The sequence below is a fragment of the Triturus cristatus genome, chromosome 7 (genome assembly GCF_964204655.1).
Source record: "Triturus cristatus chromosome 7, aTriCri1.1, whole genome shotgun sequence".
Lineage (NCBI taxonomy): Eukaryota > Metazoa > Chordata > Amphibia > Caudata > Salamandridae > Triturus > Triturus cristatus.
This window is the reverse complement of record NC_140590.1, coordinates 1,404,265,943-1,404,289,476: the sequence shown is the minus strand read 5'-3', so window position 1 is coordinate 1,404,289,476 and position 23,534 is coordinate 1,404,265,943.

The following is a 23,534-nucleotide window of genomic DNA, read 5'->3' as shown; positions in this document are numbered from 1 at the left end:
GCATTCTGCAGTACACATAGAAAGAGGAAAATGCTTCTAAGAAATGTTTTTTGTGCAGAAAGGTGTCCTTTCAGGAACAAAAACAACACTGCCTATAAAACGGGCATGCTTGCACCATGGCACAATGGTGCCTACATCGGAGCCAGGCAATACTCAGTGTGTCAGCGCAGAGAGAGAGCAGAAATGCATCATATCTCAGTAGATATGGTGCATTCCTGATCTCTCCCTGTCAAGCAACGTGGCGTAGCAAGTTGTCTTGCTAACTTACCTTGTGTAAAATTTTGAGAAATCTGTCTCAAGGTATTTTGCTTCTCTGATTTATAAGGATTTAAAGAACCAGTGGCATGTGCTACAAAGTAAGCGGAATTCACTTTTAAACCCCGATGTTCCTGTTCTACGTGTTTTGTGGTTTCTGGTACAATATAGGCTTACTCCATAGAGTGTCTTGTAAAAGTTAATGGTTTAACTTACTTTGAAGTGACTAGCACAGAAAACATCTCGAGAAGACCTACATACAGGCACATTAAGATGTCATTGCATCAGTCATTACCACTGGTGATACCCACTCACCATCTAGTCTCTTCTATCGAAAAATATTGTTAGCAAAATGAAAGTACTTAATTCATGGAAAGATCATGTTTAACAGAACGAAAAACACATACCAATAAATCAATCTTCCTCATATACACTGATCACAATAAATTGCAAGATATAACACCACCTACAAATTGAAGAGTGGCACTGCTTACAGATCAAAACATCACCAAGTAAAAAAAAGTTAAAAAAAAACTACTGGGTATATTCACAAGAACGTGTGTTAAACATCACCAGAGTTCACTAACGCAACTTTTCACATTGCACCCGATTGCGGGAATATCACGACGTGTCAACGTGGAATTCAACACGGCGGTACCATGCGATAGTCTGCCTATAACACGGCCAATTTCCGCCAGACAACAATCTCGGCGGAGTTAAAAAAACACGGAAAAACGTGCGATGAGCTCATTCGCCTAAGTAAATGTTCTTTTGAAGACCTGTGAAGTTCTCGGGTGCGGCTGTGTGTGTGCCCGGGAAGCTGTCTCAGCCCGGGCTGACACACATGACGTGGGAGGGCTGGGATGTTTACGGTGAGCATTCGTTGCAGCAATGGTAAATGAAGGCGGGTGAAGGTGAGTGGAGGATAAGAATCCTCCGTATGGTCAGACTTCATAGTGATAATGGCCAGTCCTCCCTTGTCCACCGGAAATCCACACGGCCCCCACGTGGGGGCTGGAAGGGCTGGGAAAATAGATTATAGGCCAAGCCTCTGCACTGCAGTCAATTGCACCCCCAGGTTCATCTACAGGACGTGCACTTCAGCCATGCGTGTGGGGATGTGAAGTGGCACCTCCGCCTCCATGCAGCTGTCTCCCGGTAAGGCACCCTCTAGGGTCCTGCTCAGATGCTCACACCGGGAGGGGAGAGGAGGAAAAGGAGTGGGCCGCTGAGGCCAAACAATGCACGACTCTCCAAGTCATGGGGGGTTGTTTGGGCAGTAAAATGGGGGCAGCCCCCCTACCTCCACTGCTCTAATGCCAGGAGTGATGCCAGCGTCCCCAGCTCTCGTTTCCCCTAGGGCCAGGCCCCTCACCACCACTCCTGGGATCTGCAGTTTAGGGCAAGGTCTGCTCCGCCTGGCTGCCAGTGTGAACCACAACTCCGATGCTGCCGCTCACAGGATCGGGCCTCCAGGTGTCTCTGTTCCCCTGTTTACTTGCCCTGCTCTGCAGCCGATGTTAGCCAGCACTGCAGGATACATCTCCCCTGGGACCCAGTCTCAGGCGGCCTCTTCAGGGGCCTCCATACCATGCGGGGCACACTCCGCTCGCCTACTGCAGCCAAGCCCTCAGCCCCACTGCACATGGCACCCCCACATTAATCTTGTGTCTCCACCAGCAGCCGGGGAAGAACGGGGGCACAAACCAGGCACCTGTGGGTCTTCTGGTGTGGCTCTTGGCTGTGTTCCCTTTCATGCAGCAGGTAGTCGTCCTGCTTAACACCAGCAAAAGGCAGGTGTCAAATCCCTTGTGCTAGCGCGGCTTATCACCTGTTTTTGTTTCGCTTCGCAGATCTGGCAGTTCATTGTGAAAGTTGTGATGTGGTTTTTTTGTGTGTTTTTGCATGGGAACGCCTACTCTGCATCTCATTAGAGTTATTTGATGGTGTCCAATGTGGAGATAAATTTGGGGGCAGCTATCACGGGAATACTGGTGTTGTCTGCAGTTTGCACCAGCTTGTGAATGGGGCGTTAATTCTATCCCCACTTTTGCTGCGTTAAAGTGGGGATAATGTCCAAGATGGCGGAGTGAGCAGACATGCTCAACGATCTCTCCGCTCCGGCCCCGGACCAAAGCCCGAATATTGCTGTGCCCCACTTTCAAGTGGGGGCACTTTCTGCACGTGGGGGGCCAGAAATTCAGAACCTTATCGGTGAAGCCCACAAGCAATGCCGGAGACTGGGTCTGGTGGACGATCCAGCGGCCCCAGGGTGACCAGTGGAACTCCGGCTCGGCCGAGCCCTAACCGCCGTGCCCGAGAGTGGCAAAGCAGAGATGGCCGTTAGCGTCGTGAGGGTGGCCCGCCGAGACATTCACGGCCCCCTGCGCATAGCCTGCCTGCTGGGCACAGTACCTGTCAAGAGTCTCCATCCATCCGGCCGTCTGGATCCCTGACCATGACCTGCAGACACGGAGAGACTGAGCCTGGGCCGGAGACACCATGAGGCCGGCCCTCTTCCAAGCAAGCAGGCAAGAGCATGGTGAGCATTTGTGGCCCACCAGAGTGTTGCCTGGGACTGGCGGGCCCCTGATGCGACCCAGGGGGCAACTTCAGCAATTCCCCCGGGGGCAGCGTGGGCCCAACCCACGGGACCCCGGCTAAATCCTAATCACCGTGCCTGAGAGCGGCAAGTGAAGCGGACGCCAGCGCAGCAGGGGTGGTCGGCTGAGACATTTGCGGCCCCCCTGCACATAGCCTGCCAGCAAGCCACTACACCTGTTGGGAATCTGCCATACCTGGACGTCTTGATTCCTGGCCACGATACGCAGCCACAGGTGAACTGAACCAGGGCCGGGGACGTCACGAGGCCGTTCCTCCCCTGAGCAGGTAAGAGTGCGGCTAGCATTTGCGGCCCGACTGAGTTTTGCCTGGGCCTGGCTGGCTCCCGATGTAGCGGGGCTGACCCTGAGGGCACCTTCAGTGATCCACTTGGCCTCCGGGGGCAGTGCAGGCCCTGCCTATGGAACCCCGGGAGAGTGCCTGAAGAGGGTCCCCGAGAAGCGACGGAGATCGAGGGAGTCAGAGGGGGAGGGCCCCCGGAACAAGAGCAGCACAATGTTCCTTGGCCCCTGAAGAGGTAGGGGGACCCTTCTTGCCTGCAGAACAAGGGAGTGGGATGGGCCATGCTTGAAGGACGGGAAAGGCACTGGAATCCAACAGGCATTGGGCTTCCTACACGAGGCAGAGATGCAGGAGGCAAAGCCGGATCCAGGGGCAAGCACGGCCACGAGAGGAGCATCGACTGGCAGAGAGGAGCAGGCCCCATTCCGTAGTGTGCACGAGGGCCCTGGGGAAGGGGAAGTGCAGAGGAGAACTTTTGGGAGAGTGGCCCGGCTCAGCTACCACCAAAGTGCGCATCGACTGAGCTTCAATGCAAGAGAGGCTGCGAATCCTAAGTGGCCCCCTCTGGATACACACCGTCAGGCTCCTCTTCATATGGCCAAAGCATAGGGAGCCCTACCCCTGACCCCCCAAAGATGCATAGTTTCGAACAGCGGTGCCCCTGCCTTAGGGATAGAACCGTGTGCTGGACTGGGTGGTTCTGGAGTGAAGAGTGATCATTCTCCTCCTTTCCTGAGCGACTCCCGGACCCCTATCTTGTGGAAGAGGATCAATCAATCAATACATTTGTAGAGCGCACTACTCACCCGTGAGGGTCTCAAGGCGCTGGGGGGAGGGGGAGTACAGCTACTGCTTGAACAGCCAGGTCTTGAGAAGTCTTCTGAAGGTCAGCAGGTCCTGGGTCTGGTGCAGGTGGATGGGGCGGGTGTCCCATGTCTTGGCGGCGAAGCGAAGCTGGCGGTTCGAGGTGTAGAAGGTGAGCCATTTGTTGAGGTATGGTGGTCCAGCGTTGTTGAGTGCTTTGTGAGCGTGGGTGAGGAGCTTGAAGGTGATCCTCTTGTTGACGCGGAGCCAGTGCAGGTCTCTCAGGTGGGCAGCGATGTGGCTGTGGCAGGGGGTGTCTAGGATGAGGCATGCGGAGGCGTTCTGTATGCTTTGAAGTCTTTTCTGGAGTTTGGCCGTGGTTCCTGTGTAGAGAGCGATGCCGTAGTCCAGCATGCTGCTGACGAGGGCCTGGGTGACCGTCCTTCTGGTTCCAGTGGGAATCCATCTGTAGATCTTGCGAAACATGCGGAGAGTGTTGATGCAGGAGGAGGAGACGGCGTTGACTTGCTGGGTCATTGATAGTGATGAGTCCAGGATGAAACCCAGGTTGCGTGCGTGGTTGGTGGGTGTCGGTGCAGCTCCCAGAGCGGCCGGCCACCAGGAGTCATCCCAGACGGATGGGGTGGAGCTGAGGATAAGGACAACCGTCTTGTCTGAGTTCAGTTTCAGGCGACTGTTCTTCATCCACTCGGTGACAGCCTTCATTCCTTCGTGGAAGTTGGTATTGGGGGTGGTGGGGTCCTTGGTGAGGGAGAGGATCAGCTGGGTGTCATCGGCATATGAGATGATGTTGAGGTCGTGTGATTGGACGATGTTGGCGAGCGGTGCCTTGTAGACGTTAAAAAGGGTCAGGCTGAGGGATGATCCTTGGGGTATGCCGCAAGTGACCTTGGTGGCTTCGGATCGGAAAGGTGGGGGCGGACTTTCTGGGTTCTGCTGGTGAGGAAGAAGGTGATCCAGTCCGCATTGTGGAGGCATGTGCATAGGATGTGGTGGCAGACGGTGTCGAAGGTGGCTGAGAGGTCCAGCAGGATGAGCGACACGGTTTCGCCTTTGTCCAGCAGGGTCCTGATGTCATCGATGGCAGCGCTGGGGGTGGTTTCGGTGCTGTGCTTGCTGCGGAATCCGGATTGGGTTGAGTCCAGGGTGTTGTTCTCCTCGAGGAAGTGGGTCAGTTGCCTGTTGACGATCTTCTTGAAGACTTTCACCGGGAGCGGGAGCAGGGAGATGGGCCGGACGTTCTAGAGGTCCTTTGGGTCTGCCTTGGGTTTCTTGGGTAGGGCGTTGATCTCAGTGTGTTTCCAGCTCTCCGGGAAGGTGGCGGTCTCGAAGGAGCTGTTGAGAATCTTACGGAGATGGGGTGCGATGATGGAGCTTGCTTTGTTGAAGATGTAGTGGGGCCAGGGGTCGGATGGCGAGCCCGATCAGATGGTGTTCATGATTTTGATGGTATCTTTGTCGTTGATGTGGTTCCAGGAAAGCAGGAGGCCGATGTGGCTGGGGTGCGGTGAGTTTGAGGTGTCAGCGACTGTCGGGGGGGGGGGTCTGGGTGTTGAAACTGTCATGGATGTCTGTGATCTTACGGTGAAAGAAGTTGGCTAGGGAGTCGTAGAGGTCTTGCGACGGCGGGATGTCGTTGGAGCTGGAGCTGGGGTTGGCAAGTTCCTTCACTATGTTGAAGAGCTCTTTGCTGTTATGTGCGTTGTTGTTGATGCGTTCCTTGAAGGAGGTCCTTTTGGCGGTTCAAATGAGTTGGTGGTGCTTGCGGCTGGCATTCTTGAGGGCAGCGTGTTTGTCTGGTGTCTGTTCGTGGCGCTACTTCTTCTCAAGTCTCCGGCAGGTCTGCTTGGATGCGTGGAGGTCGGTGGTGAACCAGCTGGCCCTTCTGTCGGTGAGTCTGTTTGAAGAGGATGGCAATGGCCTGAGTCAAAAAAGCCTGTGCATTGAAGGATATGTTAGTCAAAGGCCCGTAGCAGGGTCAATTGGACCCCCAGTCAGTTTCTATACCCTGGACAGAGCGTACAACGGAAAGGCCCCCATCACTCGCTCCTACATTGGGTCCCAATTTGCGTCGCTTAAGGAGGATCGCAATTGATCAAAGGAGACATGGCTCGAGATATGCAGGGAGTCAGGAAGGAGATCTTGGACATAGGCGACAGGGTGGACACGCTGGAATCTAATGAAACTACCAGGGAAGAGGAACTGGAGGAACTTCGACAATAAATAATCCACCTCTCGGATAGACAGATTGACCCTCAGGCCCATGCCGAGGACCTTGAGAAAATAACATCAGGATCCGGAATGCTCTCACCTCGGTGGAAGGAGGTAATGGGGAGGAATACATGAAGGCCCTCTTTGCTCAGATCCTAGGTGATACACCTAAGTCGAACATTCGCTTGGATAGGGTCCACCGGGCTGGGCCTCCCAGAGCTCCAAATTTGCCACCCCTGGATATCCTAGCCTGTGTGCACAGATTACCCTTGAAGGAATATATTCTACGGGCCGTCAGGGGCTCCAACTTGACCCAATTTAGGGGTCACCCGCTCCAACTGTATAAGGATCTGTCGGCAATCACGCTCCAGAAGAGACGAGAATTCCGCCCAGTGACTTCCTTTCTCAGGGACCTCACCATCTCATACACCTGGGGCCACCCCTACTGCCTGATCTTTACATGGGAAGAGAAAATTTGCCAGTTGTGCTCCTTCAGTGCGGCTTGCGCCCTCCTTCAGATTGAGCAGACGGAGGCATCACCGGGAGGAGACTGGAACTGGCCGCTGGGAATGACGACGGAGGCCGAGGGGTAAGAGGCCCCAAAAACCAGATCCTGAGGCAATGGCGCAGGAGAGAAAAGCTGTCCTAGAAGCCTGACGGGCAATCGAGCATCTGGGGTAGCGGACTGATTCTGTACAGCTCGCCCTGCCTGCCACTGGGGCACACACTGGACACTTTCCGAGGCCGTGAGAGGGGTGATCCCCACGAAGATTTCAGGTCATGAAGAAGCCCATCCTGTTGTTCTCTCGGTCGGTGGAGACCGTTTCCATGGCCTTCTTCCTTCCAAAGTCTTCGTTCAGTATCCCCTGGAGTTCTTTTTTCTTGTTTTTTGTTATTGAATGTTTGTTTGTAACGTACCACCATGCTGAACTGTTGGGGGGTATTACTGTATCACTTTTAATGTTTCAGGTTCTTGCACTGCCCACACCACTGACAGGGGGCGATGGGGCAGGTCAGTTCCTCACAGCAAGACCTCACTCACCTGCAATGACTATATGCGGCAACTTAAAGATGGTCTCCCTGAACGTCAAAGGGCTGAATAACCCAGTGAAATGCAAGGCTGTCCTCTCCTAACTAGAGCACAGTGGGGCAGATATTTGCCTCCTGCAGGAGACCCATCTCTTGGCTGGGGACTCTCAGCGGCTTAAATATAGATCCTTTCCACAGCAGCTGTTCTCCTCTTCAGGGCATAAGGCGGCTGGGGTGGCTATCCTAACCTCACACACATTCAGAGGCTCAATCGGCCCTAAACTGCTGGAACTTGAAGGCTGTCTCCTGGTTTACCAAATACAGCTGAGTTCACAGACGCTAACACTGGGCACCCTCTACAAACCAAATGAAGGGCAGGAGCACTTTATCCGGGAGGCACTAGCGGGGACATTAACATTGCATGACCATTTGGTCCTGATCGAGGGTGACCTTAACATAGTTCTTGATAAGAATATGGACCACTCCGTACATAGGGATGGGGGTTCTGGGTCTCTGTCAGTGGAGGGCCTAGCTTGGCTAAAGGAGGCCAGGCTTATACACTTGTGGAGAGCATCCCACTCGGGCACTCGGGACTTCACTTTTTATTCAAACACTCTCAAGTCCTACACCCGTTTAGATTACTTTCTGGGCACCCAAGACTTACACCAACTCCTCCGCAAGGTCAAGATAGAGCCAAGAGCTCTCTCCGATCACTCAGCGTTGGTACTTGAAATACACAATCCCCAACAGCAGTGTGTGTGATGACACTGGCGGCTCAGGGAGACCCTGTTGCCGAAACTGGAGGTGACGACGCAGCTTAGGAAGGCCATTGTCGACTATTTGAAAGCCAATGACAACTCAAAGGTGCCGCTCCCGGTCATCTGCGACACATTAAAGGCGGTGGTTAGCGGGGAGTTGATATCCCTTTCGGCCGCCAAGAACAGACAGAGGAAGCTTAAGCGGGCTGAGCTGCAGGAAAAGGTTAGGGAGCTGAAGTGTATTCACCACCGAACCGGAGCCCCTAGAGTCTGGCGCCACCTTGAGGCTGCTTGGAAACAACTGGGCGGCCTGGACCTTGACAGGGTGAAATTCGACCTGTTACGCCTCAAACGCTCAGTTTACCTGAATGGGAACAAGAGCGGCAGACTCTTGGCCACCAAGCTCAGAGCCCAACGACAAGCCAACATAGTCCACTCCCTCCTGACAGAGAATGGAGAGGACTTGGTGAGTGACACCTCGATAGTGGCCCAGTTCAGAGACTTCTACACAACGCTCAAGTCGGAACAACCCATTCTCCCCGAGGACATAGCGGGCTCTCTCCACAGTCCTCCCGTGATCAAACTGACTGACTCCAAAGCGTTCTCCCTGGACAAGCCATTCGAGTGGAAGAAGTCATCTCTGTCATCTCGAGGCAGAAGCCATTGAAGATGGCTTCTCCTCCGGGTTCTACAAGACCTTTTGTTTGGAGCTGGCACCAGTCCTCACACAACTCTTTAACGCTATTGCGAACTCGGGCTCTCTCCCAGCCTCCAAGCTTGAAGCGACCATCGCAGTTATCTCCAAGCCTGGAAAGGACAAGCGGCCCTGCACCAACTATCGCCCTATTTCACTACTAAATGCAGACTTGAAGCTTTTTACAGGCATCCTCGCAGCTCGTCTCAACCCCCTGATGCAGGGACTTATTCACCCGGATCAAGCGGGATTTAGACCACAGAGGCACTGCACGGACAACACCAAAAGGCTTCTGCATATCATAGACAAGGCGCATTGTAGGCAGGTCTCCAGCATGCTACTCTCAGTTGAAGCTGAGAAAGCCTTTGAACGGGTCCACTGGCCATTCCTTCAGGCGACTGGCGCATTTTAGATTCGGAGAGAGATTTAGATCCTAAGTTTTCAGTGGATACAGGGCTCCGTCGGCCTTGGTGAGGGTTAACGAGGTGGGCTCAGAGAGCTTTCTTATACGCAGAGACACAAGACAGGACTGTCCACTTTCCCCTCCCTTGTTCGCACTTTATATGGAGCCTTTTGTGCAGCAGGTGTGAGATCATCCCCTAATTAGTGGGATTCCCTTGCGAGGGGATGAACACTGCTTCAGTTTGTACGCAGACGACATTATGGTAATGCTAGATAACCCAGTCAGGAGATTGTCTCCCTTCGTAACCGAGCTGACAGAGTTCGGAGCGGTGTCTGAATTCGGTATGAATCTTCACTAGTCTCAGGCTCTCAATCTCACAATTCCCCCTCCTGAGTTAGATGCAGTAAAGCAAGTGCACGTGCACTGCTAGGCGCCTGAATCCATCCCCTACTTAGAAGTCCAGTAATGCCAGACAATGCGGAAGAAAAACATCCTAAATTATGGGGTATTGACGGGTCGTTCTCGTGCTGAACTGGACGGATGGCGACACTACCCGTTCTCCCTACTGGGTCACGTCTCGGCCATGAAAATGACCACCCTACCCAGGATCCTCTTTTTTATTTAAGGCCCTGCCACTGGCCCCTCCCCGGCTGGCACAATTAAGATCCTTCAGGCAGCATTGAGTAACTTCATATGGGCTGGCAAACAGCCTAGAATGAGCAGGGACCGGAGCTGGATTCCCCCGGCAGAGGGGTCTGGAAGTGACCTGCCTCATTAGGTACTACCAGGCAGCCGAGCTTAATTATTTAGTGGAATCATCCAGGGCAGAGTCAGAGAAGCGTTGGCTGTTTATGGACAGGGCCCTGTCCGGAACACCGCTGGCAAAGGTCCAGTTTCTGCCCGAGCTCCCAGCCTCTACAACTCTCCGATAACATATTCACTGCCACAGGTTTGGGACGGTTACGTACGCAAGGGGAAACTGACCTCCCTACCGTCTCTCTTAACACCAATACCCGACAACCCGAACTTTACATCGGGATTAGGAGCATCATTCCAGGTGTGGCGGTAGACGCCCTGTAGTGCAATAGAACATTTTTGTGATCAAGAAGGACTGGTTCCATTTGCCACCCTAAGATCGGACTACGCTATCCCTGAATCTGAAAGCTACCAATATTTCCAAATTAGACACTGGGTAGCACATTCGTCGGTCTGTCTGGGGGCAGAGAGGTTGCTGACACTGTACCAAAATTGGCTCCTGGGTAAACACACACACAAACGTCTCATATCAGAACTATATGTCCTACTCCATCCCACTCAGACAAGCGATAAATCCTTCTCACAGAAGCACTGGAAATCTGAATTTGGCCGCTCGCTCACCCCTAAGGAATGGCTCAATATTTACTACCGAGCCAGACACACCACCTACATGTCAAACTTACCTCCTATTGATACTTAACACCAGTGCAACTTCACAGGGGGAACCCGGCTTGCAGTGACGCATACTGGCGTCAATGTGGGGCAAAAGGCATGCTCACGCACTTACTTTGGGATTGCCCAGGACTCACAGCACTCTGGGCTTCAGTCCTGGATGATATTGACGCTCACTTCTCTACTCAGCTCCCCAGATTTCCATCATACACACTACTAGGCCTTTCTAACCCACTCACTTATCCTCTCTCATCCTGCAGGGGGCGCCAGATTAGCAAAGCACTGGGGCCCATTCATCAAACCATCCTGGCCCTTTGGGGCACACCCATTACTCCAACTCATGTGGCTTGGCTCAGACACCTATGGGACATACTGGGGATGGAAAAATTCACCCTCACACTGAGGTCACGGGGTGAGACATTTAGAACCATTTGGCATCCTTTCCTAGCTTTGTTAACTAAGGAATTTAGAGAACTGACCTGCCCCCGTTATTTGCGGCTACTATGCTTGACTGATTAGAAGCAACCTAAATTGTTGAGATCACATATGTGAACCTTACAACTACACTGATATTACAGCTTACCTAGTTAGTGGTACCGAGGTCGGGTGGGAGGAGGAATAAGGGTGGGTTGGCGGGGTGCTTAGTTCCTTTTCCTTCTTCCTTTTTTTCTTCTTATTGGGATTGAAAAGTTGCATTATTATTCTGTGACTCAGAGATTTTCTCTCGAAGTGTATGGTTTTCTTGATTTGCCAATGCGACAATAAAACTATGTTTTGATGCAATGTCAATGAAAATAAATGTGGTTAAATAACACATTATTTGAGAATCTATGCTAATAGCATATTCACAGATTTAGTGCTATAGTGTAAATTACAAATTCTATGTTTTTTCCTGCAGTGCAGCAAAATTGTATTACATATTGCATGTTACAATGTTTTTACATAGGGAAGCAACTTCCCCGACCTTCACATGTCCTCTTTAATATACTAATCATTATCAATGATGAGAGAGGGGATAGAACATCATGACCCCACTTAAAACTTCACCTCTCATGAGCCATGACTTTCACAGATTCCATTATTTTAATAGCACAATGCACTCTGTACATCTGCATGATAGATAGATAGATAGATAGATAGATAGATAGATAGATAGATAGATAGATAGATAGATAGATAGATAGATAGATAGATAGATAGATAGATAGATAGATAGATAGATAGATAGATAGATAGATAGATAGATAGATAGATAGATAGATAGATAGATAGATAGATAGATAGATAGATAGACAGACAGACGGACGGACGGACGGACGGACGGACGGACGGACGGACGGACGGACGGACGGACGGACGGACGGATAGATAGATAGATAGACAACATGCACATAATCTCTTTTCAAACATTTCTTTCCCACCTGCAATCATGCACTACTTACGGTTGTGCAGCCATCTGCCACTAAATGGCTCTCCATTATATTGAAGAGCCATTAAAGTCTTGAAATCTTCCAAGATGGAAAGTGTCTATTGTTCAACCTCTTCCTCTTGCATCGTCCATCCCATCCTATTTCTCCTGGCATTGTATTCCACCCTTCCTCCAACAGGAATCTTACAGTACTTTGCAATTACACTCTGGAGTTGGACCCATTCATATTACCAACAGGAATTACCATCAGGTTTCATGTCTCCAGTTTTAGAAAACTCCACATTAATCACCGATTTGCAACTGTCAATACCCTGATCAATTCTCCCAAGATGTTGAAGTCGGTCTATAGCAATAGATTTCTTAATGACTTACCTACATATGCCTTTGCCCAACTGAAACAGGTCTAAAACTTTGCAACCTGCATGGTCATGGTCTTTAATCTCCCTCAATAAACACCCACCTTCCCTGTCACCCATGTCAGCTGCTCATCAGCTAAAATGAATACTTTGATTTTACTGTTGACCTTACTTTTAAAGTAGGTTCACGGCACAACTACCACGTACCTTACTCAAACCCTCAAACTTTACATCAGTAACACAATCTCTGTTCTCCCATTTAAAATCTCCTCAGCTCACCTAAACCCATGCCCTAAATCCAGATTCCATGCTTGCTAATGGCTGCCATCAATATTGAAACTCATTCCCAACAGTTTTATGAACGTGAACATTTTTAAGACTGCCCTCAAAGATCATCTCCTCCAAGTAGAATCTCTGCACAGATGATTACCTTTGTGACCCATGCCCACTTCTCAAGAAATCATCAAAAAGCCTGTTCAACGCATAATATATATCACATTGTATGCATGTATTGTTTTTGTCGTATTTACCACTTTTTTACCAAATCCTGGGCATCCTATTTAGGTGTATAAATGGCCTAATTCACAAAGGTGAATTTACAACTTTGTATAAGTTTACTTCTGTTTGATATTCACAATCTATGTTTAATTTTATTAATAGTAATTGTACGACTGTGGAGACTCTGCAGTCAGGACAGAGAATCCCGCACAGAAAAAGATAGGAATGACCTATCTTTTTATGTGCGGTGTTTCCGCCACAAGAGCGGACTCTCTGGAGTGGTAAAATTACTATTAGTGAAATTAAACTTGTCGTTTGTGAATACCCGAAAAATTGTTCATTTACACAAAATTATAATCTCACCTATGTGAATCAGGCCTCAAGTATCCATCTACTAGAGGGTTTGTGGTTGAAAAAGGACTCTTCTTTCAAAAAATAGAAATGAATACAATCCGCATTTTCCCCTAGATGGAAGTTATATATGCATGTTTAGAAAATGGGGGGCATATTTACACGGAAGTGGCGGAGTGTGGTGTTAGCCTCCTTGGCTTAACGCGGTGCTCCAACACTTCTGAAACACAGGGCTGCACCGTATTTTCAAGAATACGGTGCAGGCTTGCGTTTTCCCTGCACGGGAGCTAATTTAGCTGCCTAGCGCCAACGCAGGCACCCTTGTACCATAGTGCAAGAGAGCATTGAGACGAATGATTGTTTATGTGCAGGAAGGTGTAACTTCCTGTACATAAACAATCTGAAATGGCGTTTTGAAACTTATATGTTTGCTGCTTAATGCAGCACACATAGAAGTTGCAAAACGTCATTTTTTTTTTTAAATCAATGTTTACGTGGAGGAAGGGACACCTTCCCGCACATAAACATTCAATTACATTTTGCTGTTTCAATGTGTGCTGCACAACGCAGCACACATGGAAACATCAAAAACGAGGAGACATCGAACATTTCTCCTGGTTGTGCCTGGGTAAGACCAAGTTTCCCCTGGTCTTAATTTTGGTGCTCCCCCATATTTACACCACCCTTGTAAATAGGAGGCAGCGTCAAAATCAATGTGTGTTGCTGTGGAACGCCCACCACAACACCCACTGCCCGCCTCTTTCACGCTAAGTATAGCGTCAAAGGGTGCCTTGTGAATAAGGGGAAGCCCCTATCTCTGCCACAACGTCGAGAAAAGTGACGTTGTAGTGGCAATAGGGGCTTGAAGATAAGCCCCTCTGTTTTCAAACTCACTCAAATTAATATTGTGAGTCAAACTTTGCAATTAGCTTACGAGTATACATTATGTATTAATCATAAACAAACAAGAAAATCCACAGACATCATGAGCACTACTCCTTAACCAGACAGAACAATTGAAAATTAATGACTACAGTAAGTCTGCATGCCTAAAAGTTTAATTCTTTACAATAAATAAAATGTGCAAGTCTGACAAAGCTTATTGTGGAGTCTGCTGGGAAATAATTGTAGGAAAGAGTATCCTGAAAGCAAACTTTTTCTGAAATAAACACTTTAACAAAAGCAAATAAAAAACAATATGGATATGTATTCTTAGGAAGGAAGTTGTTTGATCATCAAGCCAGTCAGTCAGTTTCAAACAGTCAGTTGAATGCTGGCAGCTGCCAAAAATACAAGCCCTTGTTCAAAGATTCAAAAGGTGCAGCTTTCAAAAGTGACACGTACACAAGTGATTGGCACGGCATCAAGAACATGAGTGCAGCGCATACTCCCGCAAAAGCACTACAAAGAAAAAACAAAAAAACAAACCTTGATTCAATTATAGGAAAAAGTTGCAAGAGGTTAACTAGGTCAGCAGGCAGCTGTTTTTAACTATTTTTGGTTTTTTTTGTACAGTTTTCGTGCTTCCTGACAGACTGATGCAAATTAGGGAACAACAAAGTGTGCCAACTTTCTGTAACTGCATTAGATATTCATTTGGTGTTGGCTTCCTCCGGTGCTAAACATGCAACACGAAAAGGGGCATGTGAGGCACAAAAGGCATGATGAAAAATTACATGTTCAACCCAGCATCGTCCACTACACGCATCACAGTGCAGGGTGAACACGATAGCACGCTGTAACACACTGCACACAACACACAGCGTTTCACGAGCTTAATTGTAAGCACTAGACACAGAATCTACCTCCGCTCATCAACAGAGCATTCACCCTGCAAGAAAATAAAGGTTTAACAACACAATACCCTCAATTCCCAACAGTACACTACACACACATACACACACACATTCTCATATGTCTCTAACATGCTGCGATTAAAAATCGCGCACCATATACAGCATGGGCTTCATTGAGCGCACTGTCTTTAATACTACACACCTGGACCACAACATATGCTGAACACAAAGTCACACAGGACACATCATAACCCGGTACACAACAGAATAAACTAGCCACACTTAAAAACATGCAGTTCTCTGCATCAACCCTTGTAACAATATATTTCGCCTAATGCCGTGTTGCCAGATTTATATATTAATAGAACGCATGACATACCATAAAACTTGTGCAACAAAGCACACCTCGCATAAAAGAACCCACACCTTATGATAGGTAAACAAACCAATATCAAACTCTTTCCAGCATATCAGTCTTCACACACTAACAACGCACACCATGCTACAGTTGATATAAGAAACATTTGCCACACCCAATTTCACACAGTTCAAAAATCACACAGAGCACAACATAAAACATGGCACAACTTACAGTGTACACCATGGCACACATAGCATGCTAACAAACACACCACACATGCAAAGCTTTGTAGGCGCACAACAAATCAATGCACAGCATAAACAGAATGTATATCAAGTCACTTTCTATATGTTCCATCACGTGTTAGTTGTCATAACATGAGCAGCAAACTACATTTTAAAAAACACCGCACACACCACGTACAATGCCAAACATAAACTGCATGCAAAGCACACCCAAACACAATCATGTAGTCATAACACTTACACATATCCCCATCGTGACATATGGGGTGCACCATGAGGCACACGACGCCCAACACAACGCACCCTATGGCACATGGCATTTAGCACAACGTATGTTATTTAGCTCTGATCATTAAATCATACAACGCACAACATAATAATGGCCAGACTTCAGATCACTGATGTCACATAAAATAACACACTCCATAGCCTAACACATGACTTAAAGATTGGAAAATGGCTCAAACCATGCAGTATAAATCACAGTACACATGCACCAAACAATAAAGCATTCACCGCACACACAAGTCATACGCTATTCATCACATATCAACCCAGACTATTTACAATATCAACTCTTCATCTAAAAACGATCAATTACCCCAAAACATGCAACATACTAAATTCCAAACCACAGACTGCACAGCATGTAACATATGACATAATACAAGGAAGATCTCAAAATTTAAGTGGCACAACATAGCACACACACTGTTTACCTAAAGCCACCCTACACACTGCAAAACCCCCTGCACGTTGAAGTAAATTTTGCAGATAAGAGCACAAATTACACATGTCGCGCACCACAAACGAACCTTGTTAATCTCAAATACTATGTAAATTGAAAATTACGCCGCAAAATCTACTGCACACTACAATACATGTTACATGGACAAACTCACAAACACATATGCTGCACACCATGTTCCACAAGCTCAACTACTCCATCACTGACCATGACTCACTCTCCAACCAAGGGATTGACCCAATCGAACCATTTGCATTCAGGGTTCACAGGAGACCCAACGGGCGAAGTATAAGAAAGAACCCGCACATTTATGTTGCTCCAGACAGTTTTAGCTTCTGGGGATGACAATACTTAAAAGATAAACGAAAATGGTTTGATAATCTTAAATAGAAGGCTAAATTCCATTGAAGGCACATGAGAATGGCTTGTACTGCCCTAGAGTAACAGAATATGAAAAGAGCAGATCCATTCTCCGTCTTCAGCACCCAGTGGACACCAAAATAGCAGCTAAACTGTATTCTTGATAGGGATGCCCATGCCTCCTAATCACAAACTCTTCCTGTCCTATGAGCACTGTAGGGTTTCAATTAAGCCAAATGGAACCTCCTTTGTGACTCTTTAAGTAAAGTCGACAGGTGATCTGGGGGGATATTTACAATAAAATGTCAGAGCGCGGTGCGGCTCCAAAATTGCTGATGCCGTGCACCGACATTTTTTAAACGTAGGGACCAGCCACGGCCCGTGGAGGGAGTTCCGTAGGGCGGTAAGGCGGGGCGGGGGAGGGGCAGGGTGGGGGGTTCTAAAATCCGGAATATGGATAATTACAGGTAAGTAAACAATTAAATATGTAAAACGAATTTCGTAGCGCGCGCAGCATCGCAAAATGCGATGCAGCGCGCGCTACGAAATTTGTTTTATTTATTTATTTGTTTACTTACCTGTAATTATCCATATTCCGGATTTTAGAACCCCCCACCCTGCCCCTCCCCTGCCCCGCCTTACCACCCCACGGAACTCCCTCCACGGGCCGCGGCTGGTAGGGACGCGCCATATTTACAAAAATACGGCGCACCACGGAATTTCATCTAGCGCTAAAAAAGCTGCCTAGAACCAGCTCCGGCACCCTTGCCCCATGTTGCAAGGGTGCCTGCGCTGCAGGGGCGATTGTTAATGTGCAAAAGGGAGACATTCCTATACATAAACAATCTTTAAAGGCACTGTGCTGTTTCTATGTGTGCTGCAATCGGTCTTGGTGATTGGCCTGTCCACTTTGATTGGCCTGTCAGTCACTAAACAAAGCAAACTGTTCCACTCCCCCATGGCCCACCACATTTTGCTGGCCTTGAAGGTTTGGGTCAGCGCCTGGTGGCCATACACCCTGTTCAAAATAGATGGCATCGGACTCAGCACTACCTTCAGCTATGAGCGGCCCTGCTCCTCCCTGTACCAAAAACATACTGCTGGCCATACAGGAGCAGGTTGTACACATCTGTTCCAATCCTCTGCTGGCAATCTGGAACAGAATAAAGATGTAGAGAATGTGCTGCGAATCAGCGCAAATGTGTATGGGACACTATCCTAAAAAGTGCTTGGCCAAGCAGCCTTTTATTTAATATACCACATTGCACGAAGGAAGTTGGAAACAGAATATACAACACTGGGCCTAGTATCTGACTTGCAGATTCTCAGAGTAAAATGGTGGTTTTAAAAGTGGTGGAGATGGAAAAGGGGGTCCTTCCAGCGTGAGCGCTGCTTTGCCTTCTTTGTTCTTCATTTTTGGCACTCGGTAGCCTCTAGGGCATAGTTTGTTGGGCTTGCCGTCGCTTTTGCTCCATGCGCTAGTGAAAGAGGCCAACGACAGGATCCCCAGCCTGAACTTAATAAACAGGGATGTAACTGAATGAGAATTTACATAGTCCATGTATTCTTCCAAGCGAAAATCGCACTTAGCAGTTAGAAAAGTGTCAGACAGGCTACCGGAGGGTACAGCCAACATTCTGCTGTAAAAGACAGTATTCCAGTACACCCCCACTCAGTTTTGTTAATCTCCTGCGATGTTGCAAAGACATTTAAAAAATATTCCCTGCCTTTCTTAGGGAAGGCAACATATCCACTCACACTCTTTTGGACATGATGGCTCACACTCTCTTGGACGAGATAGTGGAGTGTTCGTTTTTCTTAGACCCCTACACATCTGATAAAGACAGAGTAGAGCTGAAAGCAAACTTGTCTGGCACAGGTGAGAGCGGTGGGGCAGTTGGGCAGGGTGGGGGCAGGGTGGGGTGGGGTGGGGGAAGTCGACATACAATCGGATAGGTAAAATTAAACAAAAAATAAATAAAACCACTTACCTTGCGCTCGTCGCATCACCGACTGGGCGATGTCACGAGGGCGAGGTTAGTCCTTTTTTTTTCTTAATCTTACCTATTCCGTCATCTGTTGACTTCCCCCACCCCGCTCCCGCTTCACCGCTCTTATCTGTGCCGGCCGCGCCTGGCTCAAAGCACTTAGGGGCATATCATCAAGCACGGCGTTAAAATTATTGCCGGTTTATCGGCAGAAAACTGCCGCTAAAGTGGCGATAATGGGCTTGATAATATGCCGCAGAGAATTCCAATAGGAGCCCATGTTCACACTGGAACATGGAATTCTATGGGAATTCTCAAGGGCATATTATCAAGCCCATTATCGCCGTTTCTTGATAATATGCCACTTCATAACGCCTGTCATTGGGTGATGCAGCAGTGTAAACGAGCACCAACTTGACCACTCTTTGCCAATGTTCACGAACAGACAGTAGAACTTGGAAAGAAACAGAGGGGAGCATAGAGGGACAGGAAAGAGTGATAGAGACATAGAGAAAGGGTTAATGTACAGAGGAACAGAGAGGGATTGGGACAGGGAGAGGGACATAGAAAGTGATTGAGTGGAAGAGTGATAGGGCTAGATTTACAGAGCGAGTGAGACAGACAGAGTAAAGGAGAGGGACTGGGGTTGTGAGACAAAATGGCACATGCCTCTAATGCCAGTACAGTCCGTCCTATTGCAGGCTAGTCCTGACACAGGGAACAGACAGTAAGATTACACTGCACAGTTGGAAACATTCATAATTAGCAATCTGTACTGTTATAGATGTGTGACTTGAAAGCAAGTATCATGAGACCTAAGTTAGAAAACTTTGTTTGAAGAGGTGTGTTGGAGAGTAATTTTAGTGCTTTGTGCACTGGCGCATCATTTATACATGTTATAAAATAATCATATTAATCTGTTTGCATCATACTCATTGATTACCAGTAGGTTGCTGCATTTATTTCTGGCAAGAGCCACTCATATACCAGAAATGTAATTAATGCCATTTACTTGTACTAACGGTACTTGCTTGGAAGCCATTTTATTGTAACGTGTAACTAGGCCGAAGTAACATGAATTTTATTTTCAAGCTCTCTTTTACTGCTAAATCAGCATATTATGCAGAGCAAATTAAATTACCAAGTGATTCCAACAGAAATCTTTTTCAAGCTATAAGAAAACTGACTTCACCTACAGCAAGTAACTCAGTCGCAAACTGCCAGGACTTTTCTGGCTCACTAGCATACTTTTTTCAAGGAGAAAGTAGTGACCATCTTCAATAAATTCACCACCACTGGATCCGGTTGTCATGATAGGTACCTGTCATCAAAGTTGACTCCAGATTCTAGAGGCTTTAGGCAGTTTGAAGCCTCTTCAATTGACCAATTAGAAAATGCCATGCAGAACCTCAAATCTGGATCCTCTCTGGATCTATGTCCCCCAAAAATAGTGCATTAGCATCTAAGGCATTAGCACTCTATTTAAAATCTACACTGCTGTGTTCGAGACAGGTGTCTTTCCCGCTTGTTGAAAGTAAGCTTCAGTTCTCCCTTTATTCAAAAAACACAATCTTAATGTGATGCTTCTGAAAAATATTGTCCAATCTACAGACTTCCCTATCCAGCCAAACTGGTGGAGAACCTGATGAATAAGCAACTTATCTCACTCATAGATAAGAATCGTCTCCTCGAAGACACTCGGTTTGGCTTAAGGCAAGGCCATAGTAAATAATCTGCTTTAATAGTGGCCACTGCGGGAATCAGAGCAGCTTTGAACGGGGGCAGAAATGCCGCCCTCATCCTGTTAGATCTTTCAGCAGCTTTCCAAATGGTCAATCTTGATCTTTTGGTCGTACTTATTATGTAGGGAAGCTCCTTTATGGAAAACTTATCTTTGGAATTTTGCCTTTCTTCTGTGATTATATTTTTCGCTCATTTCCTTATAATATACAAATTTCAAATCATAATCATTTTAATATGTATGCTCATATGATATTTTAACTGATTCTCCTCCACCCCGTTTATGTGTAACTGACAGCACCTTCCATCTTCTCACCTTCGGACTGAAACTTTGCTAACTGATTTGGGTTGTGATGTGACTAAATTGCTAACAAACCGTTAAACGTTTGGACAACATCCTCTCTGTTGTTTCTGTTGAAGCACATTGGATTCACTGTACTTGAAATGTATTGTTGAGGCTAGCACCTTTTTTATTCTTCAAGTCAACAATAAAAGGCCCAAACGACCTTGCCCTGACTAGAGTTGTGGTTTCTTCCTGGCTTAGGCGCAAGCCCTAGCCAACCAGAAATTCCATTTCTAACATTGGTTGTCAGCGGTGAGGATAGGACTTGCACCACAAACTCTGCATTTAGAGAATCACAGGTTTGGGGATCATTTCTACTGATTATTTTTCTCCCAAAAGTGTCATTTTTCTGAATTGTCCTCTCCAGTTGCAATGTGGGTTTTATGTCGTTTTGATCTTGGCTAATCAGATAAAGAGATTTATATTTTTATAAATAACTTCTGTGGTGTCCATTTGTGGTGTTTCACTGTGTTACTGTGAGTGTTGGTACAAATACTTTACACGTTGCCTTGGGGATAAGTGGGGACCAGTGGGGGATTCTCTTTGATGGCTTTCCCAAGAGATTGAGATTCAATGATTCCCGCTCCATTAGGGGTATGTGGGCTGGTATGCCACAAATAATAATGTAAAAATCTTTCATCAATTTCCTAAGATCAAGAGCTGCGAAGGGTTCAACAAGGAAGGCTTTCATGGTTTTTGCCTACCTACAGGCTGTTTTTTTATATTCCATTTCCCAATGAATTTTTAGAACTAAAAAGAGCCAGATTTCCGATTTGGTCTCAAAGCACAATAAGGCCTGAGTCTGTGTACAATCGTGTTTAAATGGCTGAAGGCCAACTCCTATAAGCTGATTTTCTTTGAAATAATGCTGTCAGGCAAGTAGGTGATGCTGGCCATAGAATATGCATTGTCCAGGAGATGCTAATCTTCAGCAAATAGTGCAGTTGGATTTGATTTCCATTGAGCTTCACAAAAATTAAAGCTTCATCTGCGAAATAACCAACTGATTGAATGCTGCATCATCAGTCTAGCTGCATTTACTCGTGGGCAGGCCTAGTTTGACACCCTTAAAAATTCTTCCTAAAATATATAAGATTTTAATTGTTAAATTTCATACTGTTTTGTTGTATTGGTTGCTTTGTTGGGCACAAGCCCTTATATGGGTTTTTTCAGTGCTTGATTTGAGCCGGTGGTTTCAGGTGGGGCCCATTAACACTCGTTTTTAGAGCCCTGCACTACTTCTTCCTAGAGAGACCATGCAAGGGGGATAGAACGAGGAAGAGAAAAACTGAAAAATCATGACATGGGGAAAGCAGGAACTTGCAATAATGAAATAAAGGGCCAAGGAGAGTCTGCAAGTGGGTTAAAGAGGAATGAGTTGGAATCCAGACTATGTGTCCTTGGTTCAGTACCCTGACCTTGAATTGCGCTGGCCGCGGGCTTCTGAGGAAATCTTTGGACCCCAGCAATGATTCCACTGCAAATTGAGCACTGATAATAGTTTAGCCTGGTTCAAGTGCAACATGAATCTGATTCCGTCTGGAGGCCCCATTGTCAGCGTAGATGGATCACCACTACAAAATAAATGGAGGAATTTTGGGTTCAATTCACTCAGTGGAGCCCCGTTCTAAAACAAATGGAATGGGTTGAAGATCTCCCCATCCACTCGGTTGAGCCATAGGAGCCAGACTTTTTTCAACGAAAAGGAATGAGTGTATTTTGGTGCAGGGTGTGATTCCTGCGATGGACAACACCAGCTCAGCCCAAAGGAGACCTCCATTTTGTGCAGCACACACAGGTAGAGACCAATGATCCATTCACAACCAACAAAGCAAATGAAATACCTCCAGTGGGTTGCCATGATTGCCAAACCCTGAGAGGAAGAGTACACAAGCCTGACATGTACAAGGGCAGGGAGGGACAGCTTGCTGCATGCCATGTAGAGGCATTTTATGCTAACAGAAGGGCTGTCCATTTCCACCTTCCTGGCTAACCCAGGTTGGAAGAGTTTCCGATCAGTAGGCTGGTTTCTCAATCTCAGAAGGTGAGATTATGGAAGGTGCTGTCAATTACACACAAACAGGGGTTGGAAGAGGATCAGGGAAGCTCACAGCTATCCCAGTCTCCGTCTGAGCAAGATGACAAAAATCTTTGTGGGAACTTGAACTACCCCACAGAAAGAACATTTTAAAAATCACTTGCAGGGTTTGTTCTCAATCAATCAATCAATCAATCAATCAACCAGGGGGTTTAAAGCATGCTACTCACCCGTGGAGGTCTCAAGACACGCCTGTGCAGCTCCGGTTCAGCCGAAGAGCCAGGTCTTGAGGTTCTCCCTAGTGGATGTGTACTGATATGGCATGCTAGTGTGTGTGTGGGTGTGTTGATTGCTAGTGTGTGTGAGAGATCGCAGTTTACTGTATTATGTTTATACATTGTTGACAGCAGAATTAAAAATCATTAGTGTCATCATTGAGGTCATTAATACCATGTCACCACTAACACATTGTCACATAGTCTATTTGCTGACAGTTTTGAGACATTCTTGCTTCCTTGCACTACACCCAGATCTAGCTGGACAGGTTGACAGCTTGGTCTGGGACCAAGAAAAAAGCGTGAAGGACCTGTCCATGCCCACAGACTTCTGGGTATGGCTGTCGGCTGTGATCAGAGCCCTGTGTCAATGGGGGCGACCCTCATACAAAATACCATGGGTGTGGACACCAGCAGTGCACTTGGGCACGAGAGTTGCGGTGATGCACCACACAACAATTTATGCATTTTTGTGGGTTAAGCCTTTCGATCGTTAAAA